Source organism: Hyla sarda, chromosome 4, assembly GCF_029499605.1.
Source record: "Hyla sarda isolate aHylSar1 chromosome 4, aHylSar1.hap1, whole genome shotgun sequence".
Taxonomy (NCBI): Eukaryota; Metazoa; Chordata; class Amphibia; order Anura; family Hylidae; genus Hyla; species Hyla sarda.
The window spans coordinates 263,318,919-263,344,893 of NC_079192.1; the positions used below are offsets into that span (position 1 = coordinate 263,318,919).

Below are 25,975 nucleotides of genomic sequence, written 5' to 3' on the forward strand. Positions count from 1 at the left end.
AGGGGTGGGACCCGCGAAGACTCAATGGAAGAGTCAGACGAGGCACCCCTAGCACGCTTGTGAGAGCGTGAGGTACGAGGGGACGAAGAGCGGGCCCTCTCAGAGGTCCTGCACCGGGATGACCCCTTCAAAGCGGACACCATTTCGCGGGAGGCCGCAGCCACTGAACGGGACACTTGGGACAAGTCAGCCATACACTGTGTCAGGGAAGAAACCCAGGCTGGAGGAGCGGCTGAACCCACCGAGACCGAAGGGGCATCAGGGGGCACCAGGGGGTCTGGGGGAGCAGTGCTCACAGGTATAGTAAGTCACTAAATTCCCAGGTTTCTGTTTAGAGGGATGAACAGCCCTGGGTACGGACATAATGCGGTAAAAAGGAGAAGACAGGCACTGCACTTTCTCACCCAGATCTGTGTCCCCTGTCAGCTGCAGTGAGGAGAAATTGCTCCATGAAACTAGCTAGACTCATAAGGCCAGCCAATAGGGAGGGAGGGGCATGCCTGGAGCAAGGCACGAAGTAACTGACCCCTAAACACAGAAAATCGTGCCCACGGTGCTGATTTGGCGCTGCTTCGTGCCTCTGAGAGCTACCCCCGGTCAGTGGGCAGAGCTAGAAGCGTCGAGGAAGAAGTTTCATGGCCCCCGCTCCTTGTCCCGAGCGTCCATCAGACTGTATATGCGCTCGGGGGGAACGGAGCGGGCGGCCAGATCGCCGGCAGCCTCTGCTGGCAAAATGAATGTAAAACTGAGCCGGCGCTGAAGCGCCCGGCTCATAACAGCGCTGCAGCCGCGTATAAGGCGCTGTGAAGGGAGAGCGCTCGAGCTGAAAAGCGCAGCGGCTGACAGCCGCATATGACGCGCTAAGTAGTGTCCAAAAAACACACACCACACACACATAATAAAGGAATTTTTGTAATATATGCCCCCTTAGTGTAACTGCTCCCCCAGCAAATGCAGCCCCTGTTAAAAAAGCACCAAAAACTGAGGTGGGCCAAAACAGGGGGTCTCCAGAGGTTGCGAGGCTGTACCTGTGGAAAAAGGTACTTACCACAGTCAGAAGAACTTACCCAATGGAGTCTTCAGTGAAGTCTTCAGCCAGCTTATGGTCCCTGCATCACGCCTAGCTGCTATGCGCGAGCGAGGCGAGCAGAGACATAGGGGGACCCGGACTCATGAGGTACCACCCAGGCGCTGACCTTTGGCGAGGGGAGGTTAACAGCGCATATACGCAATGTCTGTGCCCCCTTACTCGCAATGGGGAAACAGGGAACCGGAGTCCCTGAGTCCCCACCTGAAAACAGAAAGAAAAAGGAATAAAAAACTAACACGTCCCTATACTAGGAAAACAAAAGACCTGGTCTGGATAGCCCAAACCAGTCCACCTCCTTCAGACACTAAGATTAAACTGATTAGCTCAGAGCCTGAAGGCGGGTATATCCTGCTGGGAGGAGCCAACTGTTTTTGTTGCCATAGTGTCACCTCCTAGAGACAGCAAGATACACCCACGGTCTGTTTCCCCCAATGGAGCCGATAGAGAAATAATATTAGTTTGGTCGCTCCATACATTTTACGGTAAAATAGAAGGTGTCATTACAAAGTACAATTTGGCGTGCAAAAAACAAGCCCTCATATGGGTCTGTAAATGGAAAAATAAAATAGTTATGGCTCGTAAAAGGAAAAAACGAAAAAGTAAACATGAACATTAAAATATAATGTTTATGACTGTGCACAACCTAAAACCCTACTGTGTTGATCTAGAAGAAGGCAAAAAACAAACAAACCCATGAGGCTGATGCCAATTGCTCCATGATAGAGGTAAGTACCTGACTCCAATATGGCAATCAGAATAAATCCCTGGATCAATATTCTATTCAATCGAGCGCAGGACACACAGATCAATGGGATTATCATCTGTATGAGAAATCAAATGATTCCTCCTAAAAGTCCCCTAAGGGAATAAAAGTGTAAAAAAAATAAGTTTACAAGAAAGTTTAAAAAAACACACATTAACCCCTTCCTTATTAAAAGCTTAAATCACCCCCCTTTTCCCAAATTCCATATAAAAAATATATAGGCATAATAAAAATAATTGCATCGCCATGTGTGTAAATGTCCAAACTATGAAAAGTATATTGTAAATTAAACCGCACAGTCAATGGCGTACACGCAAAAAAATTCAAAGTCCAAAATAACGTATTTTGGTCACTTTTCATACCATAAAAAAAGGAATAAAAATTGATCAAAACAAAAATGGTACCGAATAAAAATTCTGATCACTACGCAAAAAATGAGCCTTCATACCACCCCGTACACGGAAAAATAAAAAAGTTATAGGGTCAGAAGAGGACAATATTAAATGTATTAATTTTCGTGCATGTAGTTATGATTTTTTTCAAAAGTACGACAAAATAAAAAATATTAAAGTAGGGTATCATTTTAATTGTATGGACCTACAGAATAAAGATAAGGTGTCATTTTTACCGAAAAATGTACTGCGTAGAAACGGAAGCCCCCAAAATTAAAAAAATTGTGTTTTTTTCTTCAATTTTGTCGCATAATGATTTTTTTTCCGTTTCGCCGTACATTTTTGGGTAAAATGACTGATGTCATTACAAAGTAGAATTGGTGACGCAAAAAATAAGCCCTCATATGGATTTTTAGGTGCAAAATTGAAAGGGTTATGATTTTTAAAAGGTAAGGAAAGAGCAACAATAGAAAAACGCTTGGTTCTTAACCCCTTAAGGACCAGGCCATTTTACACCTTAAGGACCGGAGCGTTTTTTGCAATTCTGACCACTATCACTTTAAACATTAATAACTCCGGAATGCTTTTACTTATCATTCTGATTCCGAGATTGTTTTTTCGTGACATATTCTACTTTAACTTAGTGGTAAAATTTTATGGTAACTTGCATCCTTTCTTGGTGAAAAATCCCAAAATTTGATGAAAAAAATGAAAATTTTGCATTTTTCTAACTTTGAAGCTCTCTGCTTGTAAGGAAAATGGATATTCAAAATATATTTTTTTGGGGTTCACATATACAATATGTCTACTTTATGTTTGCATCATAAAATTTATGAGTTTTTACTTTTGGAAGACACCAGAGGCTTCAAAGTTCAGCAGCAATTTTCCGATTTTTCACAAAATTTTCAAACTCGCTATTTTTCAGGGACCAGTTCAGGTTTGAAGTGGATTTGAAGGGTCTTCATATTAGAAATACCCCATAAAAGACCCCATTATAAAAACTACACCCCCCAAAGTATTCAAAATGACATTCAATAAGTGTTTTAACCCTTTAGGTGTTTCACAGGAATAGCCTCAAAGTGAAGGAGAAAATTCAAAATCTTCATTTTTTACACTCGCATGTTCGTGTAGACCCAATTTTTGAATTTTTGCAAGGGATAAAAAGGAGAAAATTTTTACTTGTATTTGAAACCCAATTTCTCTCGAGTAAGCACATACCTCATATGTCTATGTTAATTGTTCGGCGGGCGCAGTAGAGGGCTCAGAAGGGAAGGAGCGACAAATGGTTTTTGGGGGGCATGCCGCATTTAGGAAGCCCTTATGGTGCCAGGACAGCAAAAAAAAACACATGGCATACCATTTTGGAAACTAGACCCCTCAGGGAACGTAACAAGGGGTAAAGTGAACCTTAATACCCTACAGGTGATTCACGACTTTTGCATATGTAAAAAAAATATATATATTTTTTACCTAAAATGCTTAGTTTCCCAGAAATTTAACATTTTTAAAAAGGGTAATAGCAGAAAATACCCCCCAAAATTTGAAGCCCAATTTCTCACGATACAGAAAACACCTCGCATGGGGGTGAAAAGTGCTCTGCTGGCGCACTACAGGTCTCAGAAGAGAAGGAGTCACATTTGGCTTTTTTGAAGGAAATTTTGCTCTGGGGGCATGCCGCATTTAGGAAGCCCCTATGGTGCCAGAACAGCAAAAAAAAAAACACATGGCATACCATTTTGGAAACTAGACCCCTCGGGGAACGTAACAAGGGGTAGTTTGAACCTTAATACCCTACAGGTGTTTCACGACTTTTGCATATGTAAAAAAATATATATTTTTTTTACCTAAAATGCTTGTTTTCCCAAAAATTTTACATTTTTAAAAAGGGTAATAGCAGAAAATACCCCCCAAAATTTGTTAGGCAATTTCTCCCGAGTACGGTGATACCCCATATGTGACCCTAAACTGTTGCCTTGAAATACGACAGGGCTCCAAAGTGAGAGCACCATGCGCATTTGAGGCCTAAATTAGGGACTTGCATAGGGGTGGACATAGGGGTATTCTACGCCAGTGATTCCCAAACAGGGTGCCTCCAGCTGTTGTAAAACTCCCAGCATGCCTAGACAGTCAACGGCTATCTGGCAATACTGGGAGTAGTTGTTTTGCAACAGCTGGAGGCTCCGTTTTGGAAACAGTGGCGCACCAGACGTTTTTCATTTTTATTGGGGAGGGGGGCTGTGTAGGGGTATGTGTATATGTAGTGTTTTTTACTTTTTATTTTATTTTGTGTTAGTGTAGTGTAGTGTTTTTAGGGTACAGTCGCACGGGCGGGGGTTCACAGTAGTTTCTCGCTGGCAGTTTGAGCTGCGGCAGAAATTTTGCCGCACCTCAAACTTGCAGCCCGATACTTACTGTAATCCTCCGCCCATGTGAGTGTACCCTGTACATTCACATTGGGGGGGGGGGGGGGGGAACATCCAGCTGTTGCAAAACTACAACTCCCAGCATGTACGGTCTATCAGTGCATGCTGGGAGTTGTAGTTTTGCAACAGCTGGAGGCACACTGGTTGTGAAACACCGAGTTTGGTAACAAACTCAGTGTTTTGCAACCAGTGTGCCTTCAGCTGTTGCAAAAGCTACAACCCCCAGCATGTACGGACAGCGGAAGGACATGCTGGGTCTTGTAGTTATGCAACAGCTGGAGGCATACTACTTTGGCTGGGGATGCTGGGGATTGTAGTTATGCAACAGCTGGAGACAAACTGGTTTGCTACTTAACTCATTGTGCCTTCAGCTGTTGCAAAACTACAACTCTCAGCAGTCACCGACAGCCAACGGGCATGCTGGGAGTTGTAGTTATGCAACCACCAGATGCACCACTACAACTCCCAGCATGCACTTTAGCTGATTGTGCAAGCTGGGAGTTGTAGTTACACAACAGCTGAAGGTACACTTTTCCATAGAAAGAATGTGCCTCCAGCTGTTGCAAAACTACAAGTCCCAGCATGCCCATAAGGGAATGCTCGGAGTTGTGGTGGTCTGCCTCCTGCTGTTGCATAACTACAGCTCCCAGCATGCCCTTTTTGCATGCTGGGAGCTGTTGCTAAGCAACAGCAGGAGGCTGTCACTCACCTCCAACGATCCTCGCTGCACAGGTCAGTCCCTCGTCGTCTCCGCCGCTGCTCCTGGGGCCCCGATCCCAACAGGGGCGCCGGGGATCGGGGTCCCCAGCACCCGGGGTGCACGTCCCGCACCCGCTCACGTCCTCCGGAAGAGGGGCGGAGCGGGTTGCGGGAGTGACACCCGCAGCAGGCGCCCTGATTGGTCGGCCGGTAATCCGGCCGACGAATCAGGGCGATCGTGAGGTGGCACCAGTGCTACCTCACCCCTGCTGGCTCTGGCTGTTCGGGGCCGTCTCTGACGGCCCCGATCAGCCAATAATTCCTGGTCACCGGGTCACTGGAGACCCGATTGACCCGGAATCCGCCGCAGATCGCTGGACTGAATTGTCCAGCGATCTGCGGCCATCGCCGACATGGGGGGTCATCATGACCCCCCTGGGCGATATGCCCCGATGCCTGCTGAACGATTTCAGCAGGCACCGGGGACCGGCTCCGCTCCAGATGGTTGCGGGGGGGCCGGTAAAACACATGACGTTCTCATACGTCATATGTCCTTAAGGACTCGGAAATGGAGACGTATGAGAACGTCATGTGTCCTTAAGGGGTTAAAGGGGTATTCCAGGCCAAAACTTTTTTTTATATATCAACTGGCTCCGGAAAGTTAAACAGATTTGTAAATTACTTCTATTAAAAAATCTTAATCTTTCCAATAGTTATTAGCTTCTGAAGTTGAGTTGCTGTTTTCTGTCTAACTGCTCTCTGATGACTCACGTCCCGGGAGCTGTGCAGTTCCTATGGGGATATTCTCCCATCATGCACAGCTCCTGGGACGTAACATCATCATTGAGCAGGTAGACAAAAAACTTCAGAAGCTAATAACTATTGGAAGGATTAAGATTTTTTAATAGAAGTAATTTACAAATCTGTTTAACTTTCCGGAGCCAGTTGATATATATATAAAAAAAGGTTTTGCCTGGAAAACCCCTTTAAGGGGTTAAACTCCTTCACTGTATTTGCAGCGACCACTTCTGCAGGAAGGCTATTCCATGCATCCACTACTCTCTCAGTAAAGTAATACTTCCTGATATTACTTTTAAACCTTTGCCCCTGCAATTAAAAACTATGTCCTCTTGTGGTAGTTTTTCTTCTTTTAACCCCTTCCCGACCTATGACATACCTGTACGTCATGAATGGCAAGGTGTTCCCGACCCATGACATACAGGTACGTCATGAACATTTTTGCCGCTACTCGCGGCATCCCGCAGCGCCCGGCAAGATGGTGGCTATCACTGATAGCCAGCCATCTTACCATGCGACCACGGGGGGTTTCATCTCCCACCCCCCCAGCGATCGCTGCTATCAGCTAGTCAAATCTGACTAGCTGACAGCAGCGTTTCGCTTTGAGAATACTTAGCAGCGCGGTGTGTGAGTCTCGATCACGGGGATCGGGACACACACCGCTCTGGTAAGTGTCCCTTACCCGTCCCCCGGCATCACTTACCCGGCCATGCGGTGTCCCGAGCGGTCCTGGCGCGAGCGGCGTCCTCCAGGCGGTCCCGGAGGTGGTGCGTCCCGGCGATGAGTTTCCAGCAGCAGGGCGGCATCTTCATTGGCAGCAGTGAGATCGCCGTAAAAATACGGGGAACCCTATATGTTTTTTTTTTTTTTTTTATTTAAATAAATTAAAAAAAAAACGTATAGGGTTCCCCGTATTTTCATTCTCAGCACAATACCAACCAAACAGCAACAGCCTGACGTTACCAGGGTGGGCGAGGACCATTGTTTCTGGCCCTCCCCAGCCTAAATAACGCCAGCCTGTTACCGCCTAGGCCCAGGAGCACCATTTTTGACACTCCGGGCCTGTTGGTGCCGGCTCTTCCTGGCACCCCTATGGCGGTGGGTACCGGGGTAATAATTGGGGGTTAGCGCTAGCTGTTTTTGGGGCTAGCACTAAGACCTGGCTTAGTAATGGATTCAGTCAATAAGACCGGCTTCCACTACTAAGCCTGAAAATTCAATTAAAAAAAACAACACATTGGAAAAATTATTTTATTTAAATAAACACTCCCCCACAGCCCTCGTTAACCATTTTATTAAAAGAAAAAAAAAATAATCCGCCGTAATCCATTGAATCCGCAGTAATCCTCTGCATACACGGATCTGAAACGAGAAGAAAAAAAACACAAAAAATTGGTTATGACATTTTTGGCGCTGTCTGCTGTGGAGAGCACCCATGATGCAATGTCTACCGAAACAGGGAGCCACCAATTGGTGCAAAACTACAACTCCCAGCATGCCCAGACAGCCTTTGGCTGTCTGGGAATGCTGGGAGTTGTAGTTTAGCAACAGCTGGAGTCTCCCTGTCTGGGTAGACACTGCCAGAAGGGTCTGTTCACATTATACAAAACGGACAATGTGAATAGAGCTTCAGATTAACTAGCCTTGTTCCCTTCTGTAGCTCAGCCCCCTAATGATGTCATCACTAGGGGGCGGAGCTACACGGACCTGCCCGGTACTCGAGGGAAGTAAGTGGACTTCATCTTCTGTATACACTATATACAGCTATCTATAGATAGCTGTATATAGTGTATACTGCCCAAAGGGTTAACCTACACTGTCCAGCAATGTAAGTTAACTCTTCCTTTGCTGGGCTTGCGCATAGCGCACAGCTAAGCAAGGGGTTAAGTGAGCCAGCAATGTGCATACTGTATACACATTGCAGGCTCACTGTAAGTTCTTGCTGGGCAGTAGAAATATGATGTATACCTACGGCTCAGCGTCAGCTGTTCTCCCGGCTCTGTAGCCCTGAGAACAGCTGATCCCGACATTCACATAAGGACGATCGCAGCGGGTGTAAGGAGTAGTGACATCCGCTGGGATCTGTCCCTTACTGCAGGTACTACTACTCCCAACATGGAGTACACTCTGCTCCATGCTGGGAGCTGTAGTACCTGTATTAATAGACATATCGCACCGAGTATAACTTCTGACACCCGCTGCGATCTGTCTATTAATGCAGGTACTACAGCTCCAAGCATGGAGCAGAGTGTACTCCATGTTGGGAGTAGTAGTACTTGTAGTAAAGGAAAGATCACTGCGGGTATCACTCCTGACACCCGCTGTGATGCTCCTGTATAATGTATGGATGCGGCGGCCGCTCTCCTATGGTCCCCTGCACAGCCGTATATATACACATATTCCTATTTCTCACAGAGAGCTGTGATTGGCTGGAACCATCTGGACAATCACAGCTCTGCGGGAATATGAATATGTGTATATATACGTGAGTGCAGGGGACCATAGAAGAGCGGCCGCCGCATCTATACATTTTACAAGAGGATCGCAAGGGACCCCGGCGATCTGTCAATAAGTAAAGGTAACTACTACTCCCATCATGGAACAGTGTGGTCCATGCTGGGAGTAGTAGTACTACCTAAAAAATGTTTTTAAAAAAAGTGAAAAACACGCACACAATACATTTTTATTATTGTCGGCTAAATTTTTAGTGCTTTACCCGCTCACATAAATTGATCCCTGTTTAAAAATTAATAAACATTTCATAATAAAAAAGATACATTTCGTTAGATACAATTTTTTCCATCACTACTGTATCTCTTTTATTATTCTTTTGTTATTAGAATGAATTCTTTACCTTCGTTTACGGATAATGAATGTATTTGTTATTTACCGCATGCATTCGGTAAATAACAAATGCATTTATTATTTTGCTATTCATATTATCGTGGCTATTTGGGAATGTTCAAAATATGTTTTCATGCATTCGGATCGGTCCAAATGTCCGAAAACGGTAACATTCGGTAAATCAGACATTTGTGCCGAACCGAATTGCACATGTCTAATTGATAAGTCTTCTATGTGGGACAGTGTCAAAAGCCTTACTAAAATCTAGATATGCGATGTCTACTGCCCCTCCTCCATCTATTATTTTTGTCACCCAGTCAAACAAATTAATACGATTTGTTTGACATGATCTCCCTGAAGTAAACCCATGTTGTTTTTCAACTTGCAATCCATGGGATTTTAGATGTTCCACAATCCTATCCTTTAGTAGGGTTTCCATTAATTTCCCCACTATTGATGTCAGACTTACTGGCCTATAGTTGCTTGATTTCTCCCTACTACCTTTCTTGTGAATGGGCACGACATTTGCTAATTGCCAATCTTTCGGGAAGACTCCTGTTACCATTGATTGCTTAAATAAATCTGTTAACAGTTTTGCTAGCTCACCACTAAGCTTTTTTTTAAATAATTTTGGGTGTATCCCATCAGGCCCCTGTGACTTATTTACCTTCACTTTAGACAGCATACGTAGAACCTCTTCCTCTGTAAAGACACATGCATCAAACGATTCCTTAGTTTTCCTCTCTAATTGAGGTCCTTTTCCTTTTTTTCTTCTGTAAAAATTGAACAGAAGTATTCATTAAGGCAGTCGGCTAGCCCTTTATTCTCTTCTACAAACCTTCCTTCCTTTGTTAATAATTTAGTTATTCCTTGTTTTAATTTCCTTTTTTCATTTATATATCTGAAGAATGTCTCATCTCCTTTTTTCACAGACTGAGCTAGTTTTTCTCCTGCCTGCGCTTTTGAAGTTCTCATAACTTGCTTGGCCTCTTTCTGCCTAGTCTTGTAGATGTCCCTATCTTCATTGCTCTGGGTTGATTTATAATTACTAAATGCCAGCTTTTAGTTTTTTATGATTTTGCCCACATCTGCTGCCTACCACAGTGGTCTCTTCCTTTTTTTCTGCTTTTACTGACAAGTCTAATGCAATTTTCTGTTGCCTTCAATAATGTGTCTTTTAAGTAGTCCCATTTCTCCTGGACTCCATGTAATCTGTTACAGTCTGATAGGGACTCATTGATGACTAATCTCATTTTTGAAAAGTCTGTTTTTCTAAAATCTAAAACTTTTGTTTTTGTTTGGTGTGACTCCTTCACTGTTCTTATATTAAACCACACTGACTGGTCATCACTAAATCCCAAGCTTTCGCCTACAATAACATCATATACCAAATTCCCACTTGTGAATACCAAATCCAAAATGGCCTGCCTCTGGGTTGGCTCCTCAACCACTTGTTGTAGAGATAATCCCGGTAGGGAATTTAGAATATCTGTACTCCTGGCAGAACTTGCTATTTTGGTTTTCCAGTTTATATCCGGAAGATTGAATTCTCCCATAATGATAACTTCTCCTTTCATTGTCATTTTAGCTATTTCTTCAACTAGTAGGTCATCTAATTCTTTCTCTTGGCTATGTGGTCTATATATCACACCTACACGAGTTACTGTCTGATTACCAAACTGCGACTCTCTGTTTGCCTCAATAATTTGTATTAGGTTAGATTTTATGCTATCTTTTACATAAAGGGCCACTCCTCCTCCTTTCTCTGTCTCTTCTGTATAAAGAGTACCCAGGTATGGATATGTCCCAGTCATTGCTTTCATTAAACCATGTCTCAGTAACAGCCACTAAATCTACATTCTCAGATGCCATTATTGACTCAAGTTCATTGATTTTATTACCTAAACTGTGGGCATTTGTAGACAGGACTCTGAGCTTGTCATTTCTTAAAGGGGTACTCCGCCCCTAGCATCTTATCCCCTATCCAAAGGATAGGGGATAAGATGTCAGATCGCGGGGGACCCCCGGGATCTCCACTGCAGCGCCCCGCTATCATTACTGTACAGAGCAAACTCGCTCTGTGCATAATGACCGGTGATACAAGGGTTGGAGCATCGTGACGTCACGGCTCCGCCCCCTCGTGACATCATGGCTCCGCCCCTCGTGACGTCACGACCCGCCCCGCAATACAAGTCTATGGGAGGCAGCATGGCGGCCATCACGCCCCCTCCCATAGACTTGTATTGAGGGGGTGGGCGGTGACATCACGAGGGGGCAGAGCCATGATGTCACAATGCTCCGGCCCCTGTATCGCCAGTCATTACGCACAGAGCAAGTTTCCTCTGTGCAGTAATGATAGCGGGGCGCTGCAGCGGAGATCCCGGTTGTCCCCAGCGGCGGGACCCCTGCAATCTGACATTTTATACCCTATCGTTTGGATAGGGGATAAGATGCTAGGGACGGAGTAACCCTTTAACCTCTGTGCTACTGACATGTTCTGGCATTGTTTCGGGGGGCAATTGGACTCATGGATTTTCACTCTTTTGCCCCCCCCCCCCTTCCTAGTTTAAATACTCCTTAGCAAATTCTTGGAATTGTTCACTGAGTACATTTGTTCCTTTGAGAGAAAGATGCAAACCATCTTTCTCTCAAAGGAACAAATGTACTCAGTGAACAATTCCAAGAATTTGCTAAGAGAGAGTTCCATAGTCTTACTACTCTTACAGTAAAAAATCCCCATCTGTGATGATTCTTTGCTAAAGACATAGAGGATGTCCCCTTGTCATGGTTATCGGCCTAGGTATAAAAAGATCACTAGAAAGATTGCTGTACTGTCCATTCATATATTAGTACATTGTGATCAAATTGCCCCTAAGGCTAGGTCCACACTACCATTAGAAGCTTTCTTGTAATAGACCCGTTATTATGCAATAAGGGATCATGCAAAAACGGATTACAGAACTGTTCATAACAGATCACAGCAGATGACCGATGTCCATTATTTTAAAGGATATACTGCTAAAATAACGGACATGTTATCCGTAACTGTCAGTTATTTAATCCGTTAATAACCGTTATTGTACGTTAAATTTAACCCCATTTCCTTATAGTATTTTCTGGTTGCGAGACTTTACTGATCAGACCACTTCTTTCATTTTTGAAAAGGCATCTGAAAACTAAAACAAGCCATTTAATTGGTTCCTATGGACTAGTCAGCTTATCCTCTGCACAAGTTTTGATAAATCTCCCCAAAATAGTCCAGCATAGATATTTTTATATAGCATAGATGGCTTTTATAGGCTTGGAGGAAAAAGCCAAAAATCTAATTTTGCTGTCTTCAAGGAACTCCGGGATCTAACAACTTATCGTCTATCCTAAGGATAGGGGATTAAGGATAGGGGATGTGTTAGATCGCGGGTGGTCCGACCGCTGGGCCCCCCTGTGATCTCCCAAATGGCGCCCTGGTTCTCAGCATGAATGGGGCTTGTGGACCACAGCACAAACCGATGGCCAACACGCCCCTCCATGCAGCTCTATGGAAGAGCCGGAGCACTACTTTTGGCAATCTCCGGCTCTGCCATAGAACTGCATAGAGTGTCAGCCGCTGCTTCATGCTGTGGACGAAAATGCTTGTTTTATGCAGGGAGCTGGGGCGCCGTTCGAGAGATCGCCTGGGGCCCCAGTGGTCAGACCCCCGCGATCCTTAGGATAGGGGATTACCGTATTTTTCGCCATATAAGACGCACTTTTTCTTCCCCAAAACTGGGGGGAAAAGTTGGTGTATTAACCCTTCAGAAGCGGCGATCAAAGCTGAAGTGAAAATAACACTAACCCGGCTGCTTAGTCGGGCTGTTCGGGACCGCCGCGGTGAAATCGCGGCGTCCCGAACAGCTTACAGGACATGGGGAGGGACCTTACCTGCCTCCTAGGTGTCTTCTCCGTGCCGGGATCCCCTGCGCTCTCCTTCAACGTCATCACGTCGTCGCGCACGCCGTCATCCAATAGGAACGGCGTGCGTAGCGGCATGATGATGACGGCGACGGTGAACGTGGATCCCGGGGAAGAAGTCCGGAGGGTCGGGGACACGGCGACAGCGATGGAGCAACATCCAGGGCACCGGTGACGCGTCCGGAGCGGCGGGGACACGTGAGTACTACCTCCTATACCAGTGGTCTTCAACCTGCGGACCTCCAGATGTTGCAAAACTACAACTCCCAGCATGCCCGGACAGCCAACGGCATGCTGGGAGTTGTAGTTTTGCAACATCTGAAGGTCTGCAGGTTGAAGAGCACTGTTGGGTTCAGAATCTTTATTTTTTTAGATTTTGCACCTATAAATTGGGTGCGTCCTATAGGGCGAAAAATACGGTAGTTGTTACATCCCAAAGTTATCCTTTAATAGATTAGGAGAATAAAATAAATGAGACACAAATGAAAATGAAGGGGTTAAACCCATGCTTTTCATGTATTTGAGGGAGGTTACATTGTTTTCCCCATGGTTTGCTATGAGGTAGTTTGGGGACATCCTCCCCAAGTCTCCATGACCCTGGCCATACAGCTGGGCGCACCGTTGTGACAGAGTTATGTGATGCGGGTGACTAGGATTGCAATGAGTCAACAATGACTATCGCACCGTGTAACCTAGGACAGAGGGGCAGTGTGGAGCTATGGACATTCCAGCGGCGGTGACCCAGAGGAATGCTATGTGGAGTTCTCAGCAGCACACTGCTGGATGACTAAAAGCGGCCATATTGGCTGGGCAGCTATACTTTGTTTCCATGAGAGCAGTGTGAAGAGGCCCTGTAGTCCGCACAGCACAGTCACAAACAGGTATATGAGCGGCCGGCACACACAGGGTTACGGCCATCACTGACAGCAGAACACGTCTGTACCCGCCCTCCAGAAACGAGCGCGAAGTTAGGCGGCCGGCGCACGTCACCATGGAGACAGGGAGGGGGGGTGTACGTGCTGACGCCTCCCGTTGTATATGAGCGCAGGCGGCGGGCTCTCTGCTCCTCTTCTTATTTTGCCGCCATCCTAGAGGGGCGCTCCTCCTCCCTCCTCCTCTTGTCTGTGACACTGCGCGGCGGCAGCGGACCTATCTCTGTCACCCGGGTAAGAGTGGGTCCCCTGAGGGAGCACATTGGGTACACGCTGGCTGGGGTTTGGTGTTCGGTAAGAGAAGACGCGTGTGCGCCCACAGGGAGCGGCTGCTGGGCCGGGGGTCCGGTCTCTCTCGGGCAGGTCGCAGGCTGGTTACGTCGGCCCATAGTACTGCAGCGTGCGTAGTGCGAAGCCCGGATGCATGGGCGAAGTCATGATGGAGCAGACAGGCCGCGGGTTGCTGGTTTTGCCATGTCTGCGTACACACTGCTCCGTCTGAGGGCGCGTCCGGTGCCGGGACTCATGGGGTACAATGGCATTTCGTGTCTGCGCACACTTGGCGTCTCCGGTGCCCCTAGGCTGTTGGCATGTGACGGTAGCAGGGCAGAGTCCCTAAGCGGCCTGGCTGGCATGATGTCGCACCCGCTTGGAGGCAATGTCGGGAAAGCCCACAGAGCGCTCCACGTGTGGCGGGATTGATTGTGAGCGGCGGCCGCAGTGTAGCCCTGTGCTCTCTGCAGCAACGTGCTCCTCTGCTCGGGGTGCTGCACCACGTGGTGCCGGGGCCTCCTCATCCTGCTCTCCTGCCAAGTGAGGCAGTATAAGGGTACCAGCCCCTGCCTGTGATGGCCTCTTACCCCTAGCGATTAAAGCTTATGTCTAAACAACCACATTCTGCCAGTAGGTAGCTGTTACTAATCCCACCCATGTGCCATCAGGGTAACGGGCCTTGGAGCCCAGGATCTCCCTGGCCAATGGGCCATATTGACACATCTGTGCACCTTTTAGGAAACGGAGTCAGTCAGCTGGTAATAATTCTAGGTGTCAGGCAGCACAACTCCTTAGGGTGTTCTGAGAGTGAGTGCCAGGATCTGGGCATATGGTTTACTACCTTCTTAGTATAAGTAGGTTCAGGCAGTGTGGCCCCTGAGTGAAGAAAAAAAATTGATGACAGTAATGCTTACCTTAAATGGGCATGTTCAGAAGCAAAAAACTATATATATATATGTGTATATATATATATATATATATATATATATATATATATATATATATATATATATATATATATATATATATATATATATATATATATATATATAATTTATTATTATTATTCCCATCTTGGTAAAACACTTAATGGGGTACTCCGGTGAAAAACAAATCTTGCAGAAAGTTACAGATCTGTAAATTTACTTCTATTTAAAAAATCTTATTCCTTCCAGTACTTAACAGCCGCTGTAAAGAATTTTTTTAAAGCATACCTGTCTGATTCCACAGAAAACTTGTTACTCAGTACCTCATCCTGATCATGTACATGTCATTTTTGTCTCCATCACCCATATGTTACTAAAAGGTGCATTACAGCTGCTCAATGTCTTTTCAATCTTGTCAAAGGGGGTGTGTCCCTCTTGCCTACACTGACCCCTCCCTCACTCTACTGACTCACTGCGCTCCAGAGAGCCTGGCACCCCTGTTCTGTAACCCTTTCCTCTGGATTTATGCTGTACTTTATAATATTGAAAATTGCCTGTACTTTACCACCGAAGACAATATGGTGAATTTGTAACTTGTATCTCCATATTGGGTTTATATGGAAAGAAAAAAGCAGTGGTGGTGCTATCCTTGTGCATCACAATACGTTTCCACTTAGTAAAATTCCCCACGTACCTGGACGTGTTGGACTCCGAGCTCAACACCTTTTTGCGCATAAACAAGAATAGTTGCATGGCAGCCAGGACCCGGTTCCGTAGATGCTGTTTGAAGAGAAGATATGGTTCTGTTGGAAGGCTTGAACGGAGAAGTAAACAGGTTTTCCTAGGGGCGCACACTGCTACGGTAGGTTAAAATCGCAGACATCACTAGTAAAATAATAAAACTACTTTAATGACATGGACAATGCATTTCGGGAGTGCAGTTCTAAGTGGGGATCGACCGATATCGTTTTTTTAGGGCCGATACTTATCTGTGGCTTTTCAGGCCGATGGCTGATAACTTATACCGATATTCCGGTATAAGTTATGGGCTATTTCTCCCTCCCTCGCTCTCGAAACGCATTGTCTGTCATTAAAGCAGTTTTATTTTACTATATGTCCGGTTTTAACCTTCAGTAGCAGTGTGCCCTTAGGAAAACCTGTTTTTACCTCTGTTTGAGCCTTTCGATAGAACTAAATCCTAAAGGGGTACTCCGCTGCCCTGTGTCGGAAGCTCCGCTCCCCAGCGTCTGCAAGTTTATTGTTCCGGAAGCTGTGTGCGGGCTTCCGTGTTCAGGGCTGCCCTTCGTGACGTCACGCCTGCCTCCTTCGTGACGTCGCGCCCCCTTCCCATAGACTTTCGCTAAGGGGGCGGGTGTGACGTCACGAGGGGCGGCCCTGAATACGGAAGCCCGCACACAGCGTCCGGAACAATAAACTTCCGGACGCTGGGCTGGGGAGCAGAGCTTCCGACACAGGGCAGCAGAGTACCCCTTCAAGTCTGCCTTTGTAATTCATGTGTCATACTTAGGCAGTCCTGTAATGCTGGGAATTGTAGTTGGAGGTAGTGTTTGGATAACTTTATTTTTTTTTTTTTTTTTTTATACAGCAGTGTTGCCTTCAGCTGTGTCACTGCAGCTTTTGCAAAAATACTAACAGCATGCCCAGACTTCCTTTGACTGTCCAGGCATGCTTGGAGTTGTAGTTTTGCAACAGCTGGAGGCACAAGTTTGCTAAAACTGTAACAGCAGTGTTGCTGCAGACTGTTCCTCCTGCAGCCTTGTCAATCAGCCATCTTGTGTCCATGAACCTTGGACACACTCATGCTGCTGTGGGGGACTCATCAGTGTCCCAGGAGGTATGGTGGGATTTTCAAAGGCATTATTCTTTAATGGAAATCTATCACTACATTCACCCACACTAACCAGCACTACTGGAGGGTAGTGCAGGTGACACTGATTTAAAACTCTGTCTTCCAGAGAACTTTAGCTTAGCGAATATGCAAATGAGCAGTCTGAAGTATGGGCACAGCTACCATCCCAGGCTAGATGTCGGCGCTCTTCCCAGCTTAATACTCGCTTCATTCACTGCTCTTAGTGCCTACTGCACAATGCAAAACTTTCAACTTGCACTAAGGGTGCATTCACACTGCGGGATCTCCGCTTGCTGAATTCATCAAGCAGAGATTCCGTCTGGTGGCCACTGCTGAAAAATACTTCGGCGCTAGGGCCGCAGGGCACTGAGCCGTCACCATTGACGGCTATGCAGTGCTCACGAAATCCACACAAAGAATGAACATGTTCGTTGCGTGGAACAGTTTCAGCGGCGGAGTTCCGCTCGCGTAATTCCGCCCGTGGAATTCCGTAGTGTGAACGTACCCTAAGTCAGAGCAGGGAACAAAGTGAGTTAATAAGCTGGGCTGAGCACTGAACAGCGCTGACATCGTAGCTCCAGAGACTGATCCGGACACAAGGTATCAAATTTATTATTTCAGTACTGCTGGTTAGTGCAGGTGAATGTAGTGACAGATCCTTTACTAAAATGTGAACATTTTATAAAGTATAATAGAAAAACTATTGTTTTGTCAAGATGTACAACATAAAGTTTTCAAATCTGACAGTGCCCACTTAAATAGAAGTAATTTACAATTTTTTTTTTACATTTTTGGCACTAGGTGATTCCACTGGGGTACCCCATAACTTTTTTTTTTTTCTAATACTTCACTAAAAAGTTCTGGGAGCTGGGCAGGTGATTTCTTCAGGCATTTAGCCCTGATGGAAGAATTTACATGAGGGGGCAACCAGTCTTGCCCTGTTGCTAAACTGCTAAAGGCTGCAGCTGTATTGCTGCAGCTTATAGTGAGCCTTCCAGCTGGAGGTGCGTATGATGCCATAGCATGTCCCGGATGCTGACATCCTGTGCAATGTAACTCATAATGTACCCCTGCCAGGAAGTACCTGCAGGGAGATGTAAGTAGCAGTGATCATCAGGTAGGGCGCCCTAGTAGGTAGACAGGCCTCCAGATGTGACTCCCATGAGAGATGGCGGTCATATCTATCTGGGGCCTGTCTACTTACTGGGAAGCCCTACCTGATGGGGGTCCGCACTTCTAATTTAAAGGCAGCATCGCTCAGGGTGTATGAAGCAGGCTCCTGGCTTGCTCCAGCTCCATACTTGGTGGCCCCAGGCGGATTGCTTTTGCTGGGGGGTCACCGTTGATAGCCAGCTATTAACACTTTAGATCTCCGATGTCAGCTTTGACAGCAACGATATAAGGGGACAACCAAATGAGCCCAATAGCCCCCCCACAATAGTAAATGAGAGTGGCGTCAAGAGTGGCCGTTAGTCACACTAAGACTTAAATGGCTGTTTAGCAACAGAAGTGTGAAAGAGGCCTTAAGTTTAAAAGAACATACATTACCCTTGCATATTAAAAAAGCACATCACCCCTTTTCCCACTTTTTTATATCTAAAAAAAATATGCTAAAAAAAATATTTGGAATTAGCGCGTGATTGTCAGAACTATAAAAATATAACATTAAATCCTGTACAGTCAATGGCATTCACGTAAAAAAAGGAGGGGTTACAGAGCAGCATGCAGTGAATGGGAAGCAAAGAAGACAAGGAGAAAGTGATGCATGGTGAGTGAGGGTCGGTTTAGTGCTTGCGTCACACACCCCTTCCTGAGCAGTGGATTTAAAAATGAGTGAGCAGCAGTACAGAGGGATTTATAACCCAAAACAGAAGCTAGTCTCATACAAAGACATGTAAAGAATCTGCATTACCTAGTGTTGCGTATATAAACATCAACCCCTTGGGGATGGAGCCAATTTTTACCCTATCACTTTAAGCATTAGTAACTCTGGGTTGCTTCTACTTATAAATTTGATTCCGAGATTGTTTTTTTTTTCGTGACATAGTCTACTTTGTTAGTGGTAAACTTTTGTCAATACTTGCTACATTTCTTGGTGAAAAATAAAAAAAAATTCTGGAAAAACGTTAAAACTTTTCTAACTTTGAAACTCTGCTTGTAAGGAAAATGGACATGCCAAATTATATATTGATTCACATATTTTGGCATAAAGTTGACATGTTTTTACTTTTTGAAGACATTAGAGGGTTTCAAAGTATAGCAGCAATTTTCCAATTTTTCACAAATTTCAAAATCAAAACTGAATCGGTCCCTGAAAGTCTGAAGTGAATTTGAGGGTCTTTATGTTAGAAATCCCCTATAATGGACCCCATTATGAAAACTGCTCCCTTCAAAGTAGTCAAAATGACATTCAGTAAGGGTGTTAACCCTTGATGTTTCACAGGAATAGCAGTAAAGTGAGGGAGAAAATTCAAAGTCTCAAATTTTTTTTTGTTTAACACTAACATGTTGTAGCCCCATTTATTTTATTTTTCATTTTTTACCAGGGGAAAAAGGTGAAAAAGCCCTCCCAAAATTTGTAATTCAATTTCTCTCTAGTAACAACACCTCATGTGGATGGTAAATGCTCTGCAAGCGCCCTACAGGGCTCAGAAGGGAAGGAGCGACAATGGCATTTTGGAGAGCAAATTTTGCAATGATTTTTGGGGGGCATGTCTCATTTAGGAAGCCCCCATTGTGCCTGAACAGCCAAAAAAAAACACATGGCACATGATTTGGGAAACTACACCCCTCAAGGAACATAAGGGGTACAGTGAGCCTTAACACCCCACGGGTGATTGACAAACTTTCATTAAAGTGGGACATGAAAATGAGAAATTAGATTTGTTTTTATAAAATGCAGGGGTTACCCCAAATTTTTCATTTTCACAAGGGGTAATGGGAGAAAAAAAAAAAAAATTTGTAACACCTTTTCTTCTGAGCAAGGAAATACCCCGTATGTGGATGTAAAGTGCTCTGCGGACAAACTACAGGGCTCAGAAGAGGAGCGCCATTGAGCTTTTGGAGAGAGAATTTGGTTGGAATGGAAGTGGGGGGGGGGGGGGGGGGCGCATGTGTGTTTACAAAGCCCCCATGGTGCCAGAACAGTGGACCCCCCACATGTGACCCTACTTTGGAAACCACCCCTTACAATGTAAGGGGTGCAGTGAGCATTTACTGGCGTATGACAGAACTTTGGAAGAGTGGGCAGTGCAAATGGTATATATATATATATATTTATTATATGTATATGGGGTGTGAATCGCCAAGAATTTGGCGATTCGATTCGAATCGCGATACCGTCTAGGTGACGATACATCGCGATATATCGCCCACCTGGGAGCATTCATAGATCCCAATAGACGCCTTTGACAGCGGCGATCTAGTACTCCGGCGCGCACTTTTCTCATGTTATCCCGTCCGGGCTGCAAAATAAAATAAAACGCACTTTATCTTACCTGCCAACGAGCCCGCGGAGCTCCGGTACAGTCCGGTACAGGTGTTCGGTCCCCGGGCTGTATTCTTCTTACTTCCTGTTAGTCCGGCACGTCACATGGAGCTTCAGCCTATCACCAGCGGAGGCGGGACATCGCTGCGGCTGGTGATAGGCTGAAGCTCCATGTGACGTGCCGGACTAACAGGAAGTAAGAAGAATACAGCCCGGGGACCGAACACCTGTACCGGAGCTCCGCGGGCTCGTTGGCAGGTAAGAAAAGTGCGTTTTATTAAAAATTCCACATCCCTAAAAGAATCGATTCAAAAATATTTTGAATCGATTCTGTATCGGCAAATGAAAAATCGCGATTATCGCGAGAATCGATTTTTTCTTACATCCCTAATATATATATATATATATATATATATATATATATATATATATATATATATATATATATATATATATATATATATATATATATATATATATTAATTATAATTTTTTTTTTTTTTTCTTTTTTTACGGACCACTGTTCAAAACATCTGTATGACACCTGTGGGTGTAAATGCTCCCTGCACCCCTTATTACATTCCGGGAGGGGTGTAGTTTCTGAAATGGGGTCAAAAGTTTGGGGGTCCACTGTTCTGGCAGCATGGGGGCTTTGTAAATGCATATGGCCTTCAATTCCAGCCAAATTCTCAAAAAAAAAGAATTTTGCTCCTTCTCTCCTGAGCATTGTAGTTAGCCAGCAGAGCTCTTTACATCCACATATGGGGTATTTCCATACTCAGATGAAAGCCTCCCAAAATTTGTAATCCCATTTCTTGTATTACCCCTTGTGAAAATGAGAAATTTGCCAACACCAGCATTTCAGTGAGAATGTTTTTTTTTTTTTTTTTTTTTTTTCCCATGTCCAACTTTAACAAATTTGCCAAAGACCTGTCGGGTGTAAAGGCTCACTATACAACTTGTTATGTTACATGAGGGGTGTAGTTTCCAAAATGTGGGTGTCTTCGTTTTTGCATTTGTCAGAACCGCTGTAAAATCATCCACCCCTGTGCAAATCGCCAATTAAGTCTCAAATGTACATGGTGTGCTAATTTCTGAGCAATGTTGTGCACCCATAGATCACTTTATACCCACATATGGGGTATTTCCGTACTCGGGAGAAATTGCATTACAAATTTTGGGGGTCTTTTTCTCATTTTAACTTGTGAAAATGAAAAGTGTGGGGCAACATCATGCTGGTGTAGCCCCTAACTTTTCCTTTTCATAAGGGGTAAAAGTAGAAAGACCCCCAAAATTTTTGGGCAATTTCTCCAGAGTACGGAAATATCCCATATGTGGCCCTAAACTGTTGCCATGAAATACTACAGACCTCTGGAGTGAGAGCGCCATGGCATTTGAGGCCTAAATTAGGGATTTGCATAGGGGTGGACCCGGATGTAAGAATTAGACTTGCCTCTGACACCAAAAATGTCCTATGGCAGTGTTACCCAAACAGGGTGCCTCCTGCTGTCCATCAATGCTTGGGGGGGCGGGGTCAGGAAGTGTAAGGGGGTGTATATGTAGAGTCATACCCTTTATTTTGTGGTGTTTAGGGTACATTCACACAGGTGGGGGTTCACAGAAAACAAATTTCCTGCCGGGACTTGAGCTGTGGCGGAAAATTTATATGGGGTGGGGAGGATTCCTCCAGCTGTTGCAAAACTACAACTCCCAGTATGCACTGACTGCATGCTGAGAGTTGTAGTGTTGCAACAGCTGGAGGCATGCGGGTTGGGAAACACTGAGCAGGGGTGTGGAAATTTTATAAAAAAAAAACTACTTGTCCACAGGACTAAAATGAAGCAAGATCCACTTGTCCGGGCCAATTTTCGCTTTTACGCTCAATTTTTTTTTTTTTTTTTTTTTTTTTTCCTTCTGGCCCTATAATAGCCATAAATACCTACTATAATGATACCTTTTTAATTTTTCAATAGCATTCTCTGGAAAAAAAAAGAGATAGATAGAGAGAGAGAATTTTGCAGATTTGGTCAGATAACATGTTCTTTTCACACTTTAGGCCGCCCGATTACAGTAGTACCAGATTTTATAGTTTATGCCATGTTTTACTAATTTTAAAAAAATTGTGAACTTGTAGCTTCCCCCCCCCCCCCCCCCCCCCCATACCAGGCTGTATGAGGACAAATTTTTTGCGCCATAATCTGTTTTTTTGTATCAGTACCATTTTGGTATTGATTTGATTGGGATATTATAAAAATTGCAATTGGTATTTATTTTTTTTTAAATTTACCATATGGGATACAGGTTATTTTAATAGGTCGTACAATTACGCACGCAGCGATACTAAATATTTTTGTTTGCATGGTTTTAAAATAAGAAAAGGGGGTCATTTTAACTTACCATGGAAGGGAGCATTCACAGGTCCCTTTAGACGCCGCTGTCGGCTTTGACAGCGGCGATCTAAAGGGTTAATAGCCAGCCGCCCGGTCACCGCATGCTGGCTATTAGCGGCGGCCCCTGGCTACTGAGAACAGCTGGGGGCAGCAGAGTATGGAGCGGGCAGGAGTCCAGAGCCCACTCTATACAGACTGCTGAGCGCCGCATGCTGGCTGAAAACTTGCACACCATGCAGACTTGCGTCCGCTCCTTAGGGCTGCGCGGTATACCGGTTCATAACAAAATTTTTGTGCTGCACTATAAGAATTTTTCCCATACCGCAGTACCGGTTGGGCCCCTCCCTCTCGGGAATGGATTATCAGCCCAGTGCTGCGCTGTCCCCACATCGGGGAACTAATCATAAGTGACCCACCAGCGCTGTTCTGCTCCCCCCCCCCCATTTATCAATCCAGCAGGGTACTACTCACATGTCACCCGCAAGCACTGCCCTCTTCCTCTTTGTTGGGGGCCGCCTGCACTGGAACTCACTGTGTGCCAGTGGTCTCCAACCTGCGGACCTCCAGATGTTGCAAAACTACAACTCCCAGCATGCCGGGAGTTGTAGTTTTGCAACAGCCGGAGGTCCGCAGGTTTGAGACCACTGCTGTACGCTGTATCCCTATGCTGCAAAAGATAAAGAAAATAAACTTTAACTTGCCTACATCGGCCTCATGCTGGGGACGGGAACGTCGGACAGCCGTCAGCCTATCACTAGCCGCAGTGATGTCCCGCCCCGGCCAGTGATAGGCTGAGCCCACTGTCATGTAAGGAGCTCTGGCTGGCTTCTTAAATGACAGTGCATTTAACCTATAACTGGCCGGGGCGGGACATCGCAGTTCGCGTCCCCAGCTTGAGGCTGATGTAGGGAAGTTAGTTTATTTTCTTTATCTTTTGCAGCCCGGCGGTTGCAAAACTACAACTCCCAGCATGCCTGGACAGCCGTTGGCTATCCAGGCATGCTGTGAGTTGTAGTTTTGCAACATCTGGAGGTCCTCAGGTTGGAGACCACTGGCGTACAGTGAGTTCCAGAGCAGGCGGCCCCCAACATGGAGGGCAGTGCTTGCAGGTGACATGATTTGGGGGGGGGGGGGGGGGGGGGGGAGAGCAGAACGGCACTGGCGGGTCACATGAGTTTGGGGGGGGGGGGGGGGGAGAGGAGAGCAGAACAGCACTGGCGGGTCACATGATCTGGGGGTGTGTGAAAGAAATCCTGTGTTATACCATGGAACCGCCAGAAGTTACAAAAATACCGTGATATACATATTTGGTCATACCGCCCAGCTCTACCGCTCCTCCCCTCAGCTCTCCGAAGCTAGAGCTGGGGGAGGGAAGGCAGAGCAGGGGAGGTGGGACGTGCACAGCTGCTCATCTCCCTCTGCTCTGCTTAGGAGGACACACGTTTCTACAGCCGGGGGCTGCAGAGTATGGAGCGGGCACGAGTCGGGAGCACGCTCCATACAGTCTAGAGCGCCGCAGCGCTTGTCAGGTCCGGTCCTGCTTGCCCGAAGCTAAGGGCTGAAAAAATTCACCTGCCCGGCACCCGAAACTGCATGTCCCAGGCGTTGGGCGATAGGTATTTCACATCCCTGCTGAGCTAGGCTGTCTTAACGACTCTGGTGCAGTGTCCGTCCTCGTCCCCCCTCTGGGCAATGTTACGGGATGCCTGCTGAAATCAGTTCCGATCACTGCCCGGCTAGCAGCCGTGATCGGAAATGCGAAGGGTGTACAGGTATTGGCCTCAGTCCTTAAATGGGCACTGTCGGATACAGAAACTTTTGATATGTTCTAAAGCATGCAAAACAATAGGTTTTGCAATAGCTTTGACAGTTTTTTTTTTTTTCCAGTATGAAATACTGAGAATTTTCTAGTTAAACTGCTTTCTCCCCCCCCCCCCCCCCCCCCAACCTGCTTGGACACATACTAGTCCTGCTGTGTCCATGCGTCATCACCTATGTCATGGACACACTTACTTGACAGCTGTGAGCGCAGGGCTCACAGCTGGAGGAAAAATCCCGCTGCTGTTGGTGAGGACAAGCTGGCAGTTTTAGTTTTGCTAATGCTCGGGGGGGGGGGAGAGGAGATGTGAGCTGAGGCGGAGACGGTAGTGAGGCCACACCCCCTCCCTTTGAGAGGAATTCAGACTAGTGAGCCAAATTAAGTGTGATAAATGTGCTAGACACATAATAATTGTACATGGTCAGGATTAGGTACTGAGTGATTTATATTTAAAAAAAAAAGTTTTGTTGGATCTGATGGGTACGCTTTAAGCATTGGGACCCAAGGGTGTACCTGTACGCCCTCTGTCCCCAACAGGTAAATTTAAACTTTTTTTTTTTTTTTTTTTTCCTGTAATGACAAGTACGCTTGAACAAGACTTCATCTTGCATTTGCCAGAAAACTTTATATACTGCTGGATTCTTCTAAGGCAGTAAGGTTATGGGCATACAGGCACTGCTGCAGACATGTACCCAACCGATTGACAGTAGTGCAGTTCCACATAGTATTATGCATAATGAACAGACTCCAGGATGAAGTTCTGGTGCCCGGGATTTGTCAAGCTCTGCCTTAAAGTTACTGTCATTAAAATAAACTTTTGACATGTTTATCAGGCATGTCGAAAGTTGTTCACATGTCTATGTAAAGAAATTGATAAGTCTCTTGGCCAGCAGGGGAATTGAGTGCAATGCCACCCTCTTCCCTGGCTAAAAACTCATAACGGGTCTCAGGAATGATACTTGGTGCAATCAGCAACTTTTCACATGTTTGAAATGTCAAAGGGCCGCTGCTAATGGCTGACAGTCTCTGTTCATGGCTATAAACAATTTTAAATTGGCTGGATTGGTACAGGCCTCCATGGCTGCCATGACATGTGGATTGCTACCTCGGTCTATGGCAACCTGTAGCAATAGAATGGTGGTCTAATGAACCAATGTATGCTCATGCAAGCCCCCTAAGGGAATTTAGTGTTAGCAAATTAACCACTTAAGGTTGTTTTTTTTTTTTATGCCATTATCTCCAGCTGTCTCTTGCTGCGATCCTTTTCCTGTCAGATATTGACTGTCCTGCCTTGGCCAGTGATTTGCTGAGGGGCAGTGTG

General features: G+C 45.6%; 1 protein-coding gene across 3 annotated transcripts in view; it reads left to right on the top strand.

Annotated features, from left to right (window-relative positions):
* The first annotated feature begins 13,689 nt into the window (after positions 1-13,689).
* NAP1L1 (nucleosome assembly protein 1 like 1) overlaps positions 13,690-25,975 on the top strand; it is a 40,019-nt gene continuing 27,733 nt past the window's right edge. For 2 of the 3 annotated variants that reach the window (XM_056574082.1, XM_056574085.1), the window contains exon 1: positions 13,959-14,123. The gene's annotated coding sequence lies outside the window, so the exon portion shown is untranslated. Of the gene's footprint in view, positions 13,839-13,958; positions 14,124-25,975 lie in introns of those variants that run through there. The other variant, XM_056574084.1, reaches the window with a different exon arrangement.